The 22697-nt window shown below is 38.2% G+C and overlaps 1 long non-coding RNA gene across 1 annotated transcript in view; it reads right to left on the bottom strand.

The window, feature by feature from the left end:
- Positions 1 to 1296: 1296 nt before the first annotated feature.
- Positions 1297 to 22697, bottom strand: part of LOC128655383 (uncharacterized) — a 62893-nt gene continuing 41492 nt past the window's right edge. Inside the window, exon 3 of the long non-coding RNA XR_008401773.1 lies at positions 1297 to 1369. This is a non-coding gene — a long non-coding RNA (uncharacterized LOC128655383). The remainder of the gene's footprint in view (positions 1370 to 22697) is intronic.

Consider the following 22697-nt stretch of genomic DNA (forward strand, 5'->3'; position numbering starts at 1 on the left):
TCTGAATCTGAACAATTGATTGAGTTCAGTGTCCCTTTAATCAGAGTTGGTTTAAATATTTTAATAATGTAAAAGCACTTTTAATGTAACTTTCAGCCAGTCCTCTTTTTTTTGGATGTTAGAGAATGCATCACATGAACAGTTCTGTTCTACAGAAGCAAGCTGATGGTTGTTTGCTCTCAAACAAAGAGACTAAATAATTATTTCACACAATGCTTGCTTCAATTTCTCTCCCCATGGTAATGTGTATCAAGAAGATCATTCAATATTAAAAACAACACAGGCTGTATAGGATCCTGAAAATTAAATACCATTTAAAGGGACAGTATGTTTATTGTTTAAAAAGATAGATAGATAATCCCTTTATTGATGTAAATGAGTAAGCGCCTGTAGGGGACGCAAAACGTGTCAGTTGTCTTGTCTGTCTTTCTGTTCCATGTCTGTCTTTTTACTTATTTTTCAAGCAATACATTTGGAATTGTTTACAGCACCTTTCTGTATTGCCTGCCTGTTCCTTCCCCAATCCCTTTATTGCTCACTTCCCAGTTTTGCATAAACAACACTGTTATATTAATATACTTTTTATCGCTGTGATTACCTTGTATCTAAGATTTCTGCAGACTGCCCCTTATCTCAGTCCTATTCACAGACTTGCATTTTAACTGACTCAACAATAACTCGACGGGAGTGAGCACAATGTTAGCTATGACACACTTGAACTAGCACTGTCTAACTGTAAAAAAAACTGTCAAAATGCACTGACGGCTTAGAAATCAGCTTATGAGCCTACCTAAGTTTAGCTTTTAACAAAAAATACCAAGAAAACAAAGCAAATTTGATGATAAAAGCAAATAGGAAAGTTGTTTAAAATTGCATGCAGTATGCACTATTTGAATCATGAAAGTTTAATTTTTACTTGACTGTCTCTTTAAGCCAATAGAATAGCTCTCCTCATCTGTATGAGAAGTGCTAAACATGTGAGTATTGTTTTAGGCTCTCTCTCCTGAAACAAAGAGCATCTCCAAGCATGCAGCCATTGAATAAAATGACTTGAGCTATATGGGCACTGACTGGCCGTATCAAATGAAGCCTAAATTATATTAAAAAAAATGCAACAGGGAGGGCATAATTTATGTGTCAATTTGGTAGCATAATATTCAGACAATTACTTTTTTAACTTAATATTTTAGTTTATTTATTCTTTTTACACATTATTTTGCACAGATTCCAATATTAAGATGCATTATACTTACTTTCCTTTTAATTTGACAGAGTTTCCACTTTTTGCAGCGGGGAGTATCACAAAGTCTGTGTTCATTGCTCAAAAAGCAAGCACTTCCTTCACAGACAATAAAATATAGACTTGTTTCTGAAAGAAAGGAACACAAGACACATAAATAATTGTTAATATACTGTGTGTGTGTGTGTGTGTATGTATAATATATATATATATATATATATATATAATATGATTAATTGTATGTTTTGCTAGGAGACTTTAAAATAATTGTATTTCCTAGCAGAGCATATAAAAGATACGTAAAAAAAATGTAACTGTCAGAAGGTCCTGCTGTGTCAGTCTTAGATCACAGCTTTTATAGTTACAAGTATATAGCTAACGAATGTTTATTAGTTGTGTTTTGTTTTTTTAATTATTGCCTTTATCTTGAATGTTGCAAAGGTATAGAATAACAAACCAGATTTCAATGATTGAGAAAATAGGACAAAACATAAAAAGCATAAAACAAAAATGTAACACAGATGAAGCAAAATATTTAAAAGGAACATGAAACTCAATTCTTTCTTTTATGATTAAATAGAAATTACCATTTTAAACAACTTTCCAATTTACTTCTATTTTACGATTTGCTTAGTTCTCTTGGTATCCTTTGAAGAAGCAGCAATGTACTACTGGGAGCTAGCTGAATGCATGTGGTGAGCAAATTAGATTAAATGTGCAGCCACCAATCAGCAGCTCCTGAGTATCCTTTTCAATAAATGAAACAAATATATAAATATAACAAATATATAACTATAACAAAACAAAATTAGATAATAGAAGTAAATTAGAAAGTTGACTCATTAAATAAAAAAAAATGGGTTTCATGTCCCTTTAAGTAACAAACTGTTTAAAAACACTGTAGCTACTGTTATATAGTGGCTTGACTGCTCATTTGATTTCAGTTTTGACTATAAAATTACAATTGATAGCTGTCCTCCACAAGAACACTGGATAGCCAGTGGATCACTAGGGGCCAATGACATACACAGGTGGGCTGTAATCATTATTTATTTGAATGAAGCTCTGACCGACAAGTTACATCCTCCCCCTACTTGTAATGAGGTACCAACAATACTCCCAGCTGCCTACATCCAGTATACTCATTCCCAGTACAGTGGAAAGGTTGACGTTGCACCAAAAACTGCTGGTCAAACTACTTGGCTCACTTCCTACCAGCGAGCACTGCATCCCGGCAGAGCTGCAGTTCCTACAATTCCAAACATGCTGTGCTTTTTCATTAATGGAAACTTTCTGGAGGACCAAAGAATATAATATTTGTATGTTCATTATTTTTATTTTTTATTATTTATTTTTTCTTACGATTTTTAAGATACAGCCACCAAAATAGTCTGGTTAAATACAGAAACTTCTAACTGTACAACGCACTTGTATTATCTTTGAACTCAAACCACTGGGAAAGCAGTGAGACTAGATCCAAATATATGGTGAACAGTACCTGTAGCAGTAGATGTAGCAAGCAAAGACAATACTTATTTGCAAAATATAATGAGAAAGGTAAAACAGCAATTAAATCCTATTAGCTCAGTCTAGTAAATGGCAAATAATGTAGCTTGAACCAAAATGTAACTGTGAAAATTGTTGTTTCCTTAACCTGCTACATGTTTTTCCCTAATTCGCTTTAACAGATAACTGCAAAACAATCTAATTTATACAAACAATATGACCATGGCTAGCCTTGTTGCCTACAGACTCAAGTCTGGATTTTCTCATTCAAATAAGGCAAGTCGTTGGTGGTGTTTGGGTTAAAAGAAGACAGAAGTACATCAAGTTCAACCTATACAAATCCTACTTGATTTACAATAAAGAAGCTCCAATTGAACTTGCATTAATTCAGTTAGAAAGCCGACCCATTTAACTCAAGCAATCTTATCCCTGAATTCTGTTTTTAGCCAGAAATGTACCTAACACATTTTTAAATGTGTCTAAGGTATTGGCGTTAACTACCTCCTTAAGCAAGGAGTTCCACAATTTGATTGCTCTTACCATGAAAAAATGTTTATGTTGCTGGAGATTGTCACGCCGCTCCGCTTCCTTTCCTGTGGCCGGTTGCTGGGGTGGTTGCTATGGAAACGACAGTGCTCTGGGCGCACTTGTTGCAACGTCATCCCTCTGAACCTCCAGGAACTGTTCCTTGGCGCAAACCTGGGGCTATGCAAGTACCTCTGTTCTTTACTTACATTGCCCAAGTATAGGTGTTGCTTTTCGTGCTCCTGGGTGCTGTGTACTTTATTACTGGATTGCTATTACGTTACTGAACTCTGCCCGACTGCCTACTCTGCTTGTTTAACCCTTAAAGTGCTGGATTGCCATAACGTTACTGAACTCTGCCTGCCTGACTACTCTGCTTAACCCCTAAAGTACTGGATTGTTACACTGTGGCTGAACTCTGCCTGCTTAACCCCTGAACTGTTGGATTGCTATACTGGTACCGAACTCTACCTGCCTGAACATTCTAAGATACTGAACGGAGTATCTTACTCAGTCATTTGTTTTTACTATTTTTATTCTTGCTTTTAATCTTGCTCTTGACAAAGATGTTTTAACGTTGAAATGCGTTGAGCTAATAAAAATACATCTTTTCACCAAAATTGGAAGACTGTTGAAATTCTTCTTTGCTGTACCATGCCGGATCCTCCGTTATATGGAGTAAGTTACTACTTTGTTTTCCTTTGCACATTGGATTTTTTGTCATTTGAGTCTCCATTTATCCACAGCCAAGCAGCAGGCATTATATGGAAACACCATACCCCAACTTGGAGATATACGATTTTGAAGCTGAACTATCGCAGCATATAGAGTGATTATACTGCACCCATATTTATTTGGTTCCTACATACACTTCAAGCCCTGTTTTCTCTTCATTATCAGAGAAAAATCATTCTGCAGACCAGCGCCATCTACTTTTCCACTATCTATATCAAGAACAGATATACTCGACTCAGACCTCCTCCTCCTCCGCTCTTAATTCATGGTGAACCTGATTACGAGGTTGCAAAGATACTGGACTCCAGATACAGGCGCAGGCAACTGCAGTACCTCATGCATTAGAAGGGTTACTCTGTGGCATATCGTTCCTGGATTCCTGCCAGTCTGCATGCTCCTTCTTTGGTCTCCAGGTTTCACTCTGCTCATCCATCCAAGCCACGTTAGGGTCCCGGAGGTACCCTTTCAGAAGGGGGCTCTGTCATGCCGCTCCGCTTCCTTTCCTGTGACCGTTGCCACGGACGCAGTCGGCTCTTTCCGGTTGCTGGAGTGGTTGCTATGGATGCGGCGGTGCTCAGGGCGCACTTGCTGCAACGTCATCCCTCTGAGCCTCCTGGAACTGTTCCATGGCGCAAACCTGGGGCTATGCAAGTACCTCTGTTCTCTACTTACATTGCCCAAATATAGGTGTTGCTTTTGTGCTCCTGGGTGCTGTGTACTTTATTACTGGATTGCTATTACGTTACTGAACTCTGCCTGTGACTACTCTGCTTGTTTAACCCCTAAAGTACTGAATTGCTATACTGTTGCTGAACTCTGCCTGTCTCACCACTCAGCCTGCTTAACCCCTGAACTGTTGGATTGCTATACTGGTACCGAACTCTGCCTGCCTGACCATTCTATTGGTTTATCCCTGAACTGTTGTATTACTGGATTTCCTTTTTTTCTGACTCCTGCCTGTCCCCGGTCCTTCTATTGGTTTAACACTGAACTGTCTTTCTACTGGATTTCCTTCCTGTTGCCGCTAAGGACTACCCTGCCTACTGTGAGTACTGCTTGCCTCATTGTACAAAACGTTCTCTGCTCTGGGATATTTCCCATCATTCCACTTGATGCTGGGATAAGAAGACTACTGGCCACGTTTGGTCTGATAGAGGACAATCCCACAAGCATTACAGAGATTAATTCTCCTTTCTGCTAGTCTGAAAATGTGGCCTCTTGACACAAACTATTGTCTTGGATAAACAACGCTCCGCCAACTCTGTATATGTGCCTTAAATAAATTTGTAAATAAGCATATCACCTCTCAAGTGCCTATTTTCTAAAGTAAAACAGACCCAATTGAGATATTCTTTCTACAGAGTTTAAATCCTCCATTATTTCAAAGGTGAGGTCTTACCAGGGACTTATATTGCAACAGAATTATGCTTTCCTCCCTTGAATCTATGTCTCATTTTAATACAAGTTAGTATCTTATTAGCCTTAGAAGCCAATGCTTTGCATTCAACAGCAATGTCTTGTAATTAAGCAGTGTTTACGGTCCCTTTAAAGCAGTTACATTGATCAGGTAAGAGCAAGTAGGAAACATTTAAAGACCACAACAAAAATACCTGTGGTCATCTGTGGAATCACAACACAAAGTAAAAACCTGGTGAGAAATGTAGGTTAAAAAAAAAAAAAAAAAAAAAAAAACAGCAAGCAATTTCCAGCACCTGCGTAACCAGAAATGGGTGCAAATGCTGCTCAAGGCCTCTTCGCCACGGCCTTTCAAATCACAAAAAGTATGGAACAACAGCACACCAAAATCAATTAGGCACCATACAAAAGAGACAAATCTGTAGAAATGCAGGTTTCCAAAAAGTGCTGGTGATGTGGAAAATATGTGACTGAAAAGTGCTGTAAGAGAATTGGATGGATTCCAATTCATTAGAAGTACCACCATTTGAATTAGTAAAACCGCACAAGAGATCACAGGAAATGCTAGTAGAACAAGTCTGTTTAACAAGCTTTTCGAACATATTTTTCCCAGTGGTTTTCAAAGACATTTAAAGAACCAAAAAGAATACAAGGAAAGACCAAATCTAAAACATTACAGCAAATTTAGTCAGTACTGATGATGACTGACTTATGAATCTGAAAAGCAAGTTGCTTTTTTTAAAGCATTAGCAATTCAGGACGTGTGCAATTAACAATTTCATATAATTTTACATGATTTTATAATTAACTTTTTTTTAAAAAAAAAACACTAACGTCATTTCAGTCACAATAGAATTTGATTACTGCATTTAAGCTGTATAAAATTTAATTTTAGGAACTTTCTGTTAAACCAGGAAAAAAAAAAAAAGTGTGTGAACTTGATAGTCTAATAAAAGTAAACTTTCATGATTCAGATAGGGCATGCAATTTTAAACAACTTGCCAATTTACTTTTATCATCAAATGTTCGTTGTTCTCCTGGTATTCTTTGTTGAAAGCTAAAACTAGGTAGACTCATATGCTAATTTCTAATCCCTTGAAGACCGCCTCATCTCAGGGCATTTTGATTGTTTCCCACAGCTAGAGGGCGTTAGTTCATGGTTGCCATATAGATAACATTGTGCTCAAGCACGTGAAGTTACCTAGAAGTCAGCACTGATTGGCTAGAAAAGAACATGACCCACAGAATTTACCATCTACCTTACAGGATTTTTTTTAGGGATAGGCCATGCCAATTTGGCAATTTGTGGAGGAAAAACATACAGAACACACATACTTTCAAAAGGTCCCCAGAACCCAAATCAACCAAAAAAAAAAATCAGAGACAAAAAAGACCATACGGGGGTGCAGAGGCAAAACCATCCAAAAAAAGAAATTGAAGAAATTAAAACTAGGTATAATTTAATCATCAAGATCATTAACAGATGATGAAGTGAGAGTTTTGGGTAAAGGATTATCGTTCTGCCCCTCCACCCCACAGAACATGTTTAATTTATTCCTTGACATCAATAGATTTACAAGAAAATTGTCCCTCCAAAGGTTTTTTGCATTGAAGAATTTGAGACAAAAGGGGATAAAAGGGATCCCTATAATAACAGATAGCATGACCACCAATAGGGAGCAAACTATGATATTTTTGGGTTGTGAAGATCGAACTGATAACCTATTTGAAAATTATATACATACAAACGTGAGATTACCTTCCAATTTTACCCCTGTAAGAGAGGAAGTTTCCTACATTGACCTATTTTAGTCCACAGTAATGGACGATCTGGAAGGCATAACAAAACACATTATGGGCAGGCACAATCTTTGGCCCAATGATAGGAAAGCTTTGTTTAGTTTGTCCAAAGAAACCAGTATAGTAATCCGCCAGGCGGATAAAAGGTGGTGGTGTTGTCATTCAAAACTACAATGACTATATAGAAGAATCAGATAGGATATTGAAAGATAGGGAATATAGTCTTCGTCTTAAAAAAGATCCCACCAAAGATTACCTACAGATTTTGGAGGACACTTTTGGATTATGGTAGTAGGGAGGGCATTCTGACAAAAAAAAAGAAAAACATAATTTATGTAAGAACTTACCTGATAAATTCATTTCTTTCATATAAGCAAGAGTCCATGAGCTAGTGAAGTATGAGATATACATTCCTACCAGGAGGGGCAAAGTTTCCCAAACCTCAAAATGCCTATAAATACACCCCTCACCACACCCACAAATCAGTTTAACGCATAGCCAAGAAGTGGGGTGATAAGACAAAAGTGCGAAAGCATAAAAAATAAGGAATTGGAATAATTTTGCTTTATACAAAAAAATCATAACCACCACAAAAAAGGGTGGGCCTCATAGACTCTTGCTAATATGAAAGAAATGAATTTATCAGGTAAGTTCTTACATAAATTATGTTTTCTTTCATGTAATTAGCAAGAGTCCATGAGCTAGTGACGTATGGGATAATGACTACCCAAGATGTGGATATTCCACGCAAGAGTCACTAGAGAGGGAGGGATAAAATAAAGACAGCCAATTCCGCTGAAAATAATCCACACCCAAAATAAAGTTTAAATCTTATAATGAAAAAAAATGAAATTATAAGCAGAAAAATCAAACTGAAACAGCTGCCTGAAGTACTTTCCTACCAAAAACTGCTTCAGAAGAAGAAAACACATCAAAATGGTAGAATTTAGTAAAAGTATGCAAAGAAGACCAAGTTGCTGCTTTGCAAATCTGATCAACCGAAGCTTCATTCCTAAACGCCCAGGAAGTAGAAACTGACCTAGTAGAATGAGCTGTAATCCTTTGAGGCAGAGTTTTACCTGACTCGACATAAGCATGATGAATTAAAGATTTCAACCAAGATGCCAAAGAAATGGCAGAGGCCTTCTGACCTTTCCAAGAACCAGAAAAGATAACAAATAGACTAGAAGTCTTTCGGAAATTCTTAGTAGCTTCAACATAATATTTCAAAGCTCTAACTACATCCAATGAATGCAATGATCTCTCCTTAGAATTCTTAGGATTAGGACATAATGAAGGAACCACAATTTCTCTACTAATGTTGTTAGAATTCACAACCTTAGGTAAAAATTTAAAAGAAGTTCGCAACACCGCCTTATCCTGATGAAAAATCAGAAAAGGAGACTCACAAGAAAGAGCAGATAATTCAGAAACTCTTCTAGCAGAAGAGATGGCCAAAAGGAACAAAACTTTCCAAGAAAGTAATTTAATGTCCAATGAATGCATAGGTTCAAACGGAGGAGCTTGAAGAGCCCCCAGAAACAAATTCAAACTCCAAGGAGGAGAAATTGACTTAATGACAGGTTTTATACGAACCAAAGCTTGTACAAAACAATGAATATCAGGAAGATTAGCAATCTTTCTGTGAAAAAGAACAAAAAGAGCAGAGATTTGTCCTTTCAAGGAACTTGCAGACAAACCTTTATCCAAACCAACCTGAAGAAACTGTAAAATTCTCGGAATTCTAAAAGAATGCCAGGAAAAATGATGAGAAAGACACCAAGAAATGTAAGTCTTCCAGACTCTATAATATATCTTCCTAGATACAGATTTACGAGCCTGTAACATAGTATTAATCACAGAGTCAGAGAAACCTCTTTGACTAAGAATCAAGCGTTCAATCTCCATACCTTTAAATTTAAGGATTTGAGATCCTGATGGAAAAAAAGACCTTGCGACAGAAGGTCTGGTCTTAACGGAAGAGTCCATGGTTGGCAAGAGGCCATTCGGGCAAGATTCGCATACCAAAACCTGTGAGGCCATGCTGGAGCCACCAGCAGAACAAACGAGCATTCCTTCAGAATCTTGGAGATTACTCTTGGAAGAAGAACTAGAGGCGGAAAGATATAGGCAGGATGATACTTCCAAGGAAGTGACAATGCATCCACTGCTTCCGCTTGAGGATCCCTGGATCTGGACAGATACCTGGGAAGTTTCTTGTTTAGATGAGAAGCCATCAGATCTATTTCTGGAAGTCCCCACATTTGAACAATCTGAAGAAATACCTCTGGGTGAAGAGACCATTCGCCCGGATGTAACGTTTGGTGACTGAGATAATCCGCTTCCCAATTGTCTATACCTGGTATATGAACCGCAGAAACTAGACAGGAGCTGGATTCCGCCCATACCAGTATCCGAGATACTTCTTTCATAGCCAGAGGACTGTGAGTCCCTCCTTGATGATTGATGTAGGTCACAGTTGTGACATTGTCTGTCTGAAAACAAATGAACGATTCTCTCTTTAGAAGAGGCCATGACTGAAGAGCTCTGAAAATTGCACAGAGTTCCAAAATATTGATTGGTAATCTCACCTCCTGAGATTCCCAAACCCCTTGTGCTGTCAGAGACCCCCAAACAGCTCCCCAACCTGTCAGACTTGCATCTGTTGAAATTACAGTCCAGGTCGGAAGAACAAAAGAAGCCCCCTGAACTAAACGATGGTGATCTGTCCACCACTTCAGAGAGTGTCGTACAATCGGTTTTAAAGATATTACTTGAGATATCTTTGTGTAATCCCTGCACCACTGGTTCAGCATACAGAGCTGAAGAGGTTGCATGTGAAAACGAGCAAAGGGGATCGCGTCCGATGCAGCAGTCATAAGACCTAGAATTTCCATGCATAAGGCTACCGAAGGGAATGATTGTGATTGAAGGTTTCGACAAGCTGAGATCAATTTTAGACGTCTCTTGTCTGTCAGAGACAGAGCCATGGACGCTGAATCTATCTGGAAACCTAAAAAGGCTACCCTTGTCTGAGGAATCAATGAACTTTTCGGTAAATTGATCCTCCAACCATGATCTTGAAGAAACAACACAAGTCGATTCGTATGAGATTCTGCTAAATGTGAAGACTGAGCAAGTACCAAGATATCGTCCAAATAAGGAAATACCACAATACCCTGTTCTCTGATTACAGACAGAAGGGCACCGAGAACCTTTGTAAAAATTCTTGGAGCTGTTGCTAGGCCAAACGGCAGAGCCACAAACTGGTAATGCTTGTCTAGGAAAGAGAATCTCAGAAACTGATAGTGATCTGGATGAATCGGAATATGCAGATATGCATCCTGTAAATCTATTGTGGACATATAATGCCCTTGCTGAACAAAAGGCAGGATACTCCTTATAGTTATCATTTTGAATGTTGGTATCCTTACATAACGATTCAATATTTTTAGATCCAGAACTGGTCTGAAGGAATTCTCCTTCTTTGGTACAATGAAGAGATTTGAATAAAACCCCAGCCCCTGTTCCAGAACTGGAACTGGCATAATTACTCCAGCCAACTCTAGATCTGAAACACATTTCAGAAATGCTTGAGCCTTCGCTGGATTTACTGGGACATGGGGAAGAAAAAATCTCTTTGCAGGAGGCCTTATCTTGAAGCCAATTCTGTACCCTTCTGAAACAATGTTTTGAATCCAAAGACTGTGAATTGAATTGATCCAAATTTCTTTGAAAAATCGTAATCTGCCCCCTACCAGCTGGGCTGGAATGAGGGCCGCACCTTCATGTGGACTTGGGAGCTGGCTTTGGTTTTCTAAAAGGCTTGGATTTATTCCAGACTCAAGATGGTTTCCAAACTGATACCGCTCCTGTGGGTGAAGGATCAGGCTTTTGTTCCTTATTGTGACGAAAGGAACGAAAACGATTATTAGATCTAAATTTACCTTTAGATTTTTTATCCTGTGGTAAAAAAGTTCCTTTCCCTCCAGTAACAATTGAGATAATAGAATCCAACTGAGAATCAAATAATTTATTACCCTGGAAAGAAAGGGAAAGCAAAGTTGACTTAGAAGACATATCAGCATTCCAAGTTTTAAGCCATAAAGCTCTTCTAGCTAAAATAGCTAGAGACATATATCTGACATCAACCCTAATGATATCAAAGATGGCATCACAAATAACATTATTAGCATGTTGAAGAAGATTAACAATGCTATGAGAATTATGATCTGTTACTTGTTGCGCTAAAGCTTCCAACCAAAAAGTTGAAGCTGCAGCAACATCCGCTAAAGATATAGCAGGTCTAAGAAGATTACCTGAACATAAGTAAGCTTTTCTTAGAAAGGATTCAATCCTCCTATCTAAAGGATCCTTAAAGGAAGTACTATCTGCCGTAGGAATAGTAGTACGTTTAGCAAGAGTAGAGACAGCCCCATCAACTTTAGGGATTTTGTCCCAAAATTCGAATCTGTCAGATGGCACAGGATATAATTGCTTAAAACGTTTAGAAGGAGTAAATGAATTACCCAAATTATTCCATTCCCTGGAGATTACTTCAGAAATAGCATCAGGGACAGGAAAAACTTCTGGAATAACTACAGGAGATTTAAAAACCTTATTTAAACGTTTAGATTTAGTATCAAGAGGACCAGAATCCTCTATTTCTAATGCAATTAAGACTTCTTTAAGTAAAGAACGAATAAATTCCATTTTGAATAAATATGAAGATTTATCAGCATCAACCTCTGAGACAGAATCCTCTGAACCAGAGGAACCATTATCAGAATCAGAATGATGATGTTCATTTAAAAATTCATCTGAAAAATGAGAAGTTTTAAAAGACCTTTTACGTTTACTAGAAGGAGAAATAACAGACATAGCCTTCTTAATGGATTTAGAAACAAAATCTCTTATGTTAACAGGAACACTCTGAGTATTAGATGTTGATGGAACAGCAACAGGTAATGTAACATTACTAAAGGAAATATTATCTGCATTAACAAGTTTGTCATGACATTCATTACAAACAACAGCTGGAGGAATAGATACCACAAGTTTACAGCAGATACACTTAACTTTGGTAGATCCAGCACCAGGCAGCGTTTTTCCAGAAGTATCTTCTGACTCAGTGTCAATCTGGGACATCTTCAATATGTAATAGAAAAAACAACATATAAAGCAAAATTGATCAAATTCCTTAAATGACAGTTTCAGGAATGTGAAAAAATGCCAGTGAACAAGCTTCTAGCAACCAGAAGCAATAAATAATGAGACTTAAATAATGTGGAGACAATAGTGACGCCCATATTTTTTAGCGCCAAAAAAGACGCCCACATTATTTGGCGCCTAAATGATTTTGGCGCCAAAAATGACGCCGTATACGGAACGCCGACACTTTTGGCTCAAAAAACGTCAAAAATGACGCAACTTCCGGCGACACGTATGACGCCGGAAACAGAAAAAAACATTTGCGCCAAAAAAGTCAGCGCCAAAAATGACGCAATAAAATGAAGCATTTTCAGCCCCCGCGAGCCTAACAGCCCACAGGGAAAAAAAGTCAAATTTTAAGGTAAGAAAAAAATTGATTTATTCATATGCATTATCCCAAATATGAAACTGACGAAAGGAACGTTGAACATCCTGAGTCAAGGCAAATAAATGTTTGAATACATATATTTAGAACTTTATATAAAAGTGCCCAACCATAGCTTAGAGTGTCACAGAAAATAAGACTTACTTACCCCAGGACACTTATCTACATGTAGTAGAAAGCCAAACCAGTACTGAAACGAGAATCAGTAGAGGTAATGGTATATATAAGAGTATATCGTCGATCTGAAAAGGGAGGTAAGAGATGAATCTCTACGACCGATAACAGAGAACCTATGAAATAGACCCCGTAGAAGGAGATCATTGAATTCAAATAGGCAATACTCTCCTCACATCTCTCTGACATTCACTGCACGCTGAGAGGTAAACCGGGCTCCAACCTGCTGCGGAGCGCATATCAACGTAGAATCTAGCACAAACTTACTTCACCACCTCCATAGGAGACAAAGTTTGTAAAACTGATTTGTGGGTGTGGTGAGGGGTGTATTTATAGGCATTTTGAGGTTTGGGAAACTTTGCCCCTCCTGGTAGGAATGTATATCCCATACGTTACTAGCTCATGGACTCTTGCTAATTACATGAAAGAAAAAGTGTTTTTATTACCCATGCAACCTAGTGTGCCCTTCTACTACCATCTCCCTAAGATCCACAAAAACAGAATTTATGCTTACCTGATAAATTTCTCTCTTGCGATATATCGAGTCCACGGATTCATCCATACTTGTGGGATATTCTCCTTCCTTACAGGAAGTGGCAAAGAGAGCACCCACAGCAGAGCTGTCTATATAGCTCCTCCCTTAGCTGAGGCCACGCCTGAAGCGCATTGAATATCGCTCTCAGTTCTAAAATGTTTATCAGAAGGAGAGTTTCCTCCTGAGACCATAAGCCCTGTGCTTTCAGGGAGTTCCAGACTGCACCCAAGCCCAGCAGGCTGGCATATGTCGTTACTATGAGCCACTCTGGCCTGCGGAAACACATTCCCTGAGACAGGTGGTCCTGAGACAACCACCAGAGGAGATAAATCTGCATAATCCCCATTCCACTGTTTGAGCATGCATAGTTGCAGTGGTCTGAGGTGTAGGCGGGCAAAAGGAACTATGTCCATTGCCGCTACCATAAGTCTGATTACCTCCATACACTGAGCCACTGATGGCCGAGGAATGGAATGAATAGCTCGGCAGGTGGTTCAGAGTTTTGATTTTCTGACCTCTGTCAGAAATGTTTTCATTTCTACCGAGTCTATCAGAGTCCCTAGGAAGGAAACTCTTGTGAGAGGGAGGAGAGAACTCTTTTTTGCGTTCACCTTCCACCCGTGAGATCTCAGAAAAGCCAACACGATGTCCGTGTGAGACTTGGCTAGCAGGAAAGTCGACGCTTGAATTAAGAAGTCGTCTAGAAAAGGCGCCACTGCTATGCCCCGCGGTCTTAGAACCGCCAAAAGGGACTCTAGCACCTTTGTGAAAATTCTGGGAGCCGTGGCCAACCCGAAGGGAAGGGCCACAAACTGGTAATGCCTGTCCAGAAAGGCGAATCTGAGGAATTGATGATGATCTCTGTGAATAGGGATGTGCAGATATGCATCCTTTAAGTCCACGGTAGTCATATATTGACCCTCCTGGATCAGAGACAGAATAGTCCGAATAGTCTCCATCTTGAATGATGGTACTCTGAGGAATTGGTTTAGAATTTTGAGATCCAAGATTGTTCTGAAAGTTCCCTCTTTTTTGGGAACCACAAACAGGTTTGAGTAAAACCCTAGCCCTTGTTCCACTTTTGGAACTGGGCGGATCACTCCCATGGTATGTAGGTCTTCTACACAGCGTAAGAACGCCTCTTTCTTTGTCTGGTTTGCAGACAATTGAGAAATGCAAAATATCCCCCTTGGGGGGGGGGGGGTCTTTGAAGTCCAGAAGATATCCCTGGGACACAATTTCTAAAGCCCAGGAATCGTGAACATCTCTTGCCCAAGCCTGAGCGAAGAGAGAGAGTCTGCCTCCTACTAGATCCAGTCCCGGATCGGGGGCTACCCCTTCATGCTGTCTTGGAGGCAGCTGAAGGCTTCTTGGCCTGTTTACCCTTGTTCCAAGCCTGGTTAGGTCTCCAGACTGACTTGGATTGGGCAAAATTCCCCTCTTACTTTGCAGCAGGGGAAGCTGAAGCGGGACCAACCTTGAAGTTCCAAAAGGAGCGAAAATTATTTTGTTTGGTCCTCATTTTATTAGTTTTATTCTGAGGGAGGGCATGGCCTTTCCCTCCAGTGATGTCTGAAATAATCTCTTTCAGTTCAGGCCCGAATAGGGTCTGTCCTTTGAAAGGGATGTTCAAAAGTTTAGATTTTGAGGACATATCAGCAGACCAGGACTTAAGCCATAACGCCCTGCGCGCTAAAATGGCAAAACCTGAATTCTTTGCCGCTAATTTAGCCAGTTGAAAAGCGGCATCTGTAATGAAAGAATTAGCCAACTTAAGGGCCTTAATTCTATCCATAATATCCTCTAATGGAGTCTCCATCTGAAGAGCTTCTTCTAGAGCCTCGAACCAGAAAGCAGCTGCAGTAGTTACAGGAACAATGCAGGCAATAGGTTGGAGAAGAAAACCTTGATGAACAAAAATTTTCTTCAGGAGACCCTCTAATTATTTATCCATAGGATCTTTTAAACGCACAACTGTCTTCTATAGGTATAGTTGTGCGCTTGGCAAGAGTAGAAATAGCTCCCTCCACCTTAGGGACCGTCTGCCACGAGTCCCGCATGGTGTCAGATATGGGAAACATTCTCTTAAAAACAGGAGGGGGAGCGAACGGTATACCTGGTCTATCCCACTCCTTAGTAACAATGTTCGCAATCCTCTTAGGGACTGGAAAAACATCAGTGTAAACAGGAACCTCTAAGTGTCTGTCCATTTTACATAATTTCTCTGGGACCACTATAGGGTCACAATCATCCATAGTAGCTAATACCTCCCTGAGCAGCAAGCGGAGGTGTTCAAGCTTAAATTTAAAGGCCGTAATTTCAGAATCTGTCTGAGGGAGCGTCTTCCCTGAATCAGAAATCTCTCCCTCAGACAGCAAATCCCTTACCCCTACTTCAGAACATTGTGAGGGTATATCGGATACGGCTACTAAAGCGTCAGAAGGCTCAGCATTTGTTCTTGACCCAGAGCTGTCACGCTTCCCTTGTAACCCAAGCAGTTTAGATAAAACCTCTGAGGGTTGTATTCATAACTGTGGCCAGGGCCGCCATCAGGGGGTGACAGGGGTGACTCCTGTCAGGGGCCCAATGAGCCAGGGGGGCCCCATGAGGCAAGAACTAAAAAAAAAAAAAAAATTTTTTTTTTTTTTTTTAATTTTTGCAGCCACCAGTGGGTACTACAGCAGAGTGCTAATTGATCATGGGAAATGTTATTTCAAGTAGTAAAGTATTAGCATTTGAGAGGATTTCTTAGTGTGCACTAAACCACTATGCTCAGTGTGAGACAGACTTGGCACTTTGTACAGTGTGTGCCTGAGTCAGACGGCAGATCACTTTCATTTGAAGAGGAGGTGGACTTACTTAGCAAATGTTTTTTATTTCTTTGTGCAATTTTGGATTGTAACTTCAGTGTGGTAGTAGTTGTATGGTGGGGCCAGGGGTCCATAAAAACATTTTTTTTTTAGCAGCAGTTTATTTATGATTATTTGACAATGCTGTAGAAATTCTATATTTAAAAGCATGCAGAAATGTTTCCTCCTCAATACACAAATGGTAGATGCCCTGTTGGCAGATATGCATTTTATATATATATATATATATATATATATATATATATATATATATATATATATATATATATATATATATATATATATATATATATATATATATATATATATATATATATATATATTACATTCCAGTTTACTGCCCCTTTATGCAAGGACTTTCCAGATGCAAGGAGGTATTTTATCTAAGATTTTTACATCTGCATAAAATTTTATACTCTCAGACTAAGATTGCTCAGTGTTTGAAATGAGACAGGTTAACTTAAAACTGTTCAGTTTACACTACAGCTGACTTAGTTTTGAAATACATACCAACAAGCCTAAATCCTGCATTTAACCAGATCTAATGGTATAAGTACCACAGCTTATGGTCCCACCAAGACCATATAGAGTACAGCATTTTCAAAATCTATAAGTACAGCTGACAGATGGGAAAATTTGTACACTATATTTGAAGTGGTGCTCTTGGTTGGGGAAAATGGGAAAAAAACAAACAAACATATGTCAACCTTTTAAAGGTACTTTTATTCATCTATACATCTACCCAGCTCATTAATGTACAATTTTGAATTCACAGAATTATTTTTGTTTTCACATTTACAAATATGATTCTTTAAAAAGTGATCTCTTAATTTCTGCATTTTTTTATCATGCAAGTCACACACTGTTGATTTAGGGGATGCAAGGTGCATAAATGTTTCCTCCTGTGAGTGTTTCTGTGGGTGTATGTGTTTATGTCTTTGTGCTTTGGTTTGTGTCTCTATGTGTATGTATTTTTTATCTGTGGGTCTCTCTGTGAGGGTGGGTGTGTATGTCTTTGTGCATTTTCTGTGGATGTCTGTGAGGTTGTGTGCATATGTCTTTGAGTTTTTTCTATGGGTGTTTCTGTGAGGTTGTTTGTGTGTATGTATGTATGTATGTGTTTTCTGTGGATGTCTCAGTGAGGGTGTGTGTATGTATGTCTTTCTGTGTTTTTCATGTGGTTGTCTCTCTGTGTGTGTGTATATGTCTTTGTGTGTTTTCTGAGGCTGTCTCTGTCAGTGTTTCCTTGGGTGTATGTGCAAGTTTGAGTTTGTGTGTGTGTGTCCATTGCCTGTTCCTTTTTAGGACATTTTGACCTTACTACTAATTATTCACATCTTTCTACAGACTTTGAGACTAACAAGACCTTTCCGGAAGTAACCACTTCACCATTTAACCTTTAAATTATTGTTTAGGCAGTTCAGGGCCCTTCCTTTCAGCCACTGCATGCTGTTGTCGAAATTTAGTTGTCATCTTCCTTTACAAAAAGATAATCAGAACTCCATATTTTGTTTTCTAAATCTCCTTTTTTTACAAAACTGTAGTTTACCTCATTACTTGTCAGGTCAATGTAAACAAGTGCTAAGTGTCTGATTGGGTTTCTGTGTCTGAGTGTGTTTCTTTGCGTGTCTGCTAGAGTGTCTATATGTGAATCCTTATGTGTGAGTGAGTTTGTGTGTTTCAGTGTATGAGTGTGTCTCTGTGTGTGTATGTTACTACCTTTACAACATTTCCAAGTTTAAATAGACAATTAAGAATAAAGTGCATATACATTTTAGTCACTTGGTCAAAAATTGCACATGTCAAAGGAGGGGGGGCCTGATCAATGGTTGAGTCAGGGGCCCCAAAATTTCTAGTGGCGGCCCTGACTGTGGCCATGTCTTGTAAAGTAAACGAAGTCGACACACTAGAGGTACTTGGCGTCACTTGTGCGGGCGTTACTGGTTGTGACACTTGGGGAGAGCTAGACGGCATAACCTCTCTTTCTGTCTGAGAATTATCTAGCGATTTATCTTTAAGTGCTATAATATGATCTTTAAAAATTTATAGACATATCAGTGTAAGTGGAACACATTCTAAGAGGGGGTTCCACAATGGCTTCTAAACACATTGAACAAGGAGTTTCCTTGATGTCAGACATGTTAACAGGCTAGTAATGAAACAAGAAAGCTTGGAAAACACTTTATTCAAAGTAATATAATACTTAGAAAAAAACAGTACTGTGCCTTTAAGAGAAAAAAAGATGCACAAACTCTGCAAAACAGTGTAAAAAAATGAGCAAACTTTTCTAAATGTTTACAGTGTAATCATAAAGCCTTAGTAAACTTGCACCACCAGATAATTAAACGATTAACCCCTTAATGCAAAAACCGGATTGACAAAACGTCAAAAAAACGGTATAAAAACGTTCAGCACCTTGCCACAGCTCTGCTGTGGCGCCTACCTGCCCTTAGGAATAGATTTGTGGGGGGAAAAACTTATTTTATGCCCTCAAACACAGCAGGACCCTCTGGAGAAGCAGCTGGATGTCTTCTGTGTAAAAGAAACTGCGCAACTGAGGCGTGAAAATAGGCCCCTCCCACCTCACTCGATGTTAGTGGGGCCTAACATAAACACACCAAAGTGTTTCTAAACTAGCCTTGTGGGTTAATAACCCTTAAATAAGCCACAATGACCCCTTAAAGTACCTCAAAAAACATTCATTTTTCAATAAAAAAAGCGTTTTTCCTATAAGTGTCACCAGTAACAACTGAGCCCTTTATGCAAGCTGGAATTCCAAACTAAGTGTCTGAATAGAGCTTACCCTTCCCTCATGGAAATACTGCCAGCCTTTTCTAGAATTATCACAGTCTGTCTAGAAAAAAATTGACTGAACATACCTCAATGCAGCATAGCATGCAAACCGTTCCCCCAACTGAAGTTTTCCTGTACTCCTCAGCCTCTGTGGGAACAGCAGTGGATCTTAGTTACAAAGTGCTAAGATCATCATCCTCCTTGCAGAAATTTTCATCCCTTTTCTGCCAGAGAGTGAATAGTACACACCGGTACCATTTAAAATAACAAACTTTTGCTTGAGAAAATAAAAACTAACATTTTTGTCACCACACTCACTTTACCCTTCCTAGTACTTAGAATAGGCAAAGAGAATGACTGGGGGTGGAGCTAAGGGAGGAGCTATATAGACAGCTCTGCTGTGGGTGCTCTCTTTGCCACTTCCTGTAAGGAAGGAGGATATCCCACAAGTATGGATGAATCAGTGGACTCAATACATCTTGCAAGAGAAAATGTAAACACCATGGTAGACCCATAATTGCGGGGATTAATAGCCTATCTGATAATTTATCATCTTACATTGATGAGTTTTTACAGAAATATGTTTGTGTACTGCCTTCATATTTAAGAGACACTACAGACCTGTTGCAAACACTATTTTGGTTTCAAATTTACATCCAATATACAAACACACAAGATTGATTTTTTTGGATGTACAATTGTCATGGGGGACCAATGGGAGAGTGAATTCATGTACCTTTTTAAAAATAAAAGTCGACAATAATAATTTTTTTTCATTTCAATAGCAACCATTTAAAAAGCTGGAAACTGAATATCCCATACAGCGAATTCCGTCGTATCAAAAGGAACTGTACTGAATTGGATATGTATGATACACAATCAGAAATTTAAAAAAAAAAAAGTTTTTTAGAAAAAGGTTATCCCAAGGATTTGGTTGCCTCTGACTATGAGAGAGCAAGAATTCTCAGAAGGGAGGGATTACTAGATACAAATAAAAAAGCCTCTCAGAAAATGACAACTGATAAATTTAGTAACCAACCATTAATCATAACTAATATAATTCTAATCATTTGGCCATTAAAAAAGTTATCAACAAACATTGGGCCCTATTACAAAGAGATCCTATGCTAAAACAGATATTAGAGGCGAAACCAAAAATAGTTTTCAAAAGGGCACCCACCATTAAGCAAAGACTGGCCCCTACCAAAGTGGTGATGAATATAAGGAAATTTGTGCACAATAATCCCAATAGAAACAGAACATTGAGAGTTTGCTTTTTTAGATGTGGAGTTCAACGCTGCAACATGTGCAAATTTGTCACACATGGTGTCACGTCCGTTATCTCACATAAAACAGGGGAGACCTTCAACATAAAGAGTAGGCTCACTTGCAGCTCCAGCTATGTAATATATTTGCTATCTTGTTCCTGTGGGATCCAATATTTGGGTAGACTGATTAGAAATGTCAGAGTAAGATGGGGCGAACATTATCGGAATGTTAAAAAAAAATTATTAAAACAGTGTGTCTACCACACTGCATAACGTCACTAGTTGTAATTTCAAAATTACCCCTCTAGAAAGCATATCCCCAATGGGGAAGCTCTGTCAACGTGAAACATATTGGATCTACAAAATAGGCACTTTGTTCCCCGATGGCCTCAATGAGAATATAGATATGTCCCCATTTTGAGGACAAAGAACCTAGGGTAACCTAACAGATGCATCATAGATTATGGTGATATGCTTTTTTTATAATGTGAGTTATGGAGTTAGATAAATCCCATAGTGTGCACTTGGATAACCACATATCAAATCTGGAATATATTATAGAAGTTTAGATACAAAGTAGGCACTAAGACACTTTATACAATAGTATATTTTTTAATTTATAACTATAATCACTTAGATTTTATATCTAGTTATCTTGAAATACACTAATTTACCCATGGTGATATTCCCCATAGGACTGATTTTGTTCATTCACCAAGTTTATAATCACAAACACTATTAGAAGACACTAGTAGGCAATATGTATTTTATTAATATCGGTTATTTGTAGAGAGCCAACAGATTACGCATAAACTTATGTTTCCTGTCAAATTTATTTTAGCTTAATAGACAAGTGACTGCATATAGGATTTATTCTAATGTGTGCATACATTTTTTTTCCTGTCAAACTTTTTCACAATTTAAGATTTATTCAAATTTGTACACAAACGTATGTTTCCTGTCAAACTTTTTTGCAATTTAAGATATATTAAAATGTGTGCACAAACTTATGTTTCCTGTCAGATTTTTTTGCAATTTGCGATTACTATCAGGCATTGACCATATTTGGATACATATAGGAATCGCTATGTTGCAATTAATATGTGATCAATATATTGCTTATATGGCTTTTTATATGGCTTGTTGCAACAAATATGCAATTTATATAATGTTGGTATGATTTTTTTATGGCTTATTGCAATAAGTAGGTGATCTATATAATGCTTATATGAATGGTTTATATGGCTTTTGAATTTATGCGATTTATCTAATGCTTATATTATTTTTTTTTTATATATAGTTTTTGTATAGTTTGATCAATGTATGTTTGGTGATATAAATATACATGTTTTAGACGGTACCAAAGGAGTAAATGAAAAAAGTGGTGTGTTTTGGATCAATTTTGATTGGCTATGTTAACCTTTATTAGGTAGATATGAACAGAAAACAGTTTATGCCTGAGGAAACAGCCAGCAAGGCTAAGAAACGCGTAGCGTACCTGTTTTAAGAGCTAGATATGCTTATCAGTTCTATAAGATTTTAACATGCTTTAAGTAAATGGTGTTTTATTTGTTTAAAAAACATTTGTGTTCACATCATTATTCCTGTGAGGCTGATTGAGCCCATCTGGGAGTAGCTGACTCCACACCCTGGTTCAGTGAGCTGAAACACTGCAATATCCGTTTGCTTCAATCAGCATGTTGGGTGCTGCTCCCCTTGCGAGTATATTTGCCAAATAGAGGTAAGAATTCCACATTGTAAAATTTGATTGCACCAAGAGACGCCTTCTTTTTATTTCTCTTAGATCATCTTGTGCATGTTTTTGAGAAGAGCGGCCACTACAGTTTCCTGATAAGACGTTTGGACATTTTCTTTTCTGAAATCCTAAGGGATTCAACTTCTGGGACTTTGCGCATCCTAGGATCCTGGAGTGGTAACACTGACTGGGAAATTTGCATTCTTTTTGGCTAAAATGCATGTCTGTCAAAATAACTAAAATAAGGTGGCAGTCTGCAAAGGCATAGATACAAGGTAATCACACACAAAAAAGTGTATTAATATAACTGTGTTGGTTATGCAAAACTGGAGAATGGGTAACAAAGGGATTATTTATCTTTTTAAACATTAAAAATTCTGAAATCGACTGTACGCTTAATACAAAATGAGATTTTAGTACAAAAATGAAATGTTCTAGATTGTTAAAGCAATGTATTAAAAAACACAAAAGGGATAAATATAT

The sequence above is a fragment of the Bombina bombina genome, chromosome 4, assembly GCF_027579735.1.
Source record: "Bombina bombina isolate aBomBom1 chromosome 4, aBomBom1.pri, whole genome shotgun sequence".
Lineage (NCBI taxonomy): Eukaryota > Metazoa > Chordata > Amphibia > Anura > Bombinatoridae > Bombina > Bombina bombina.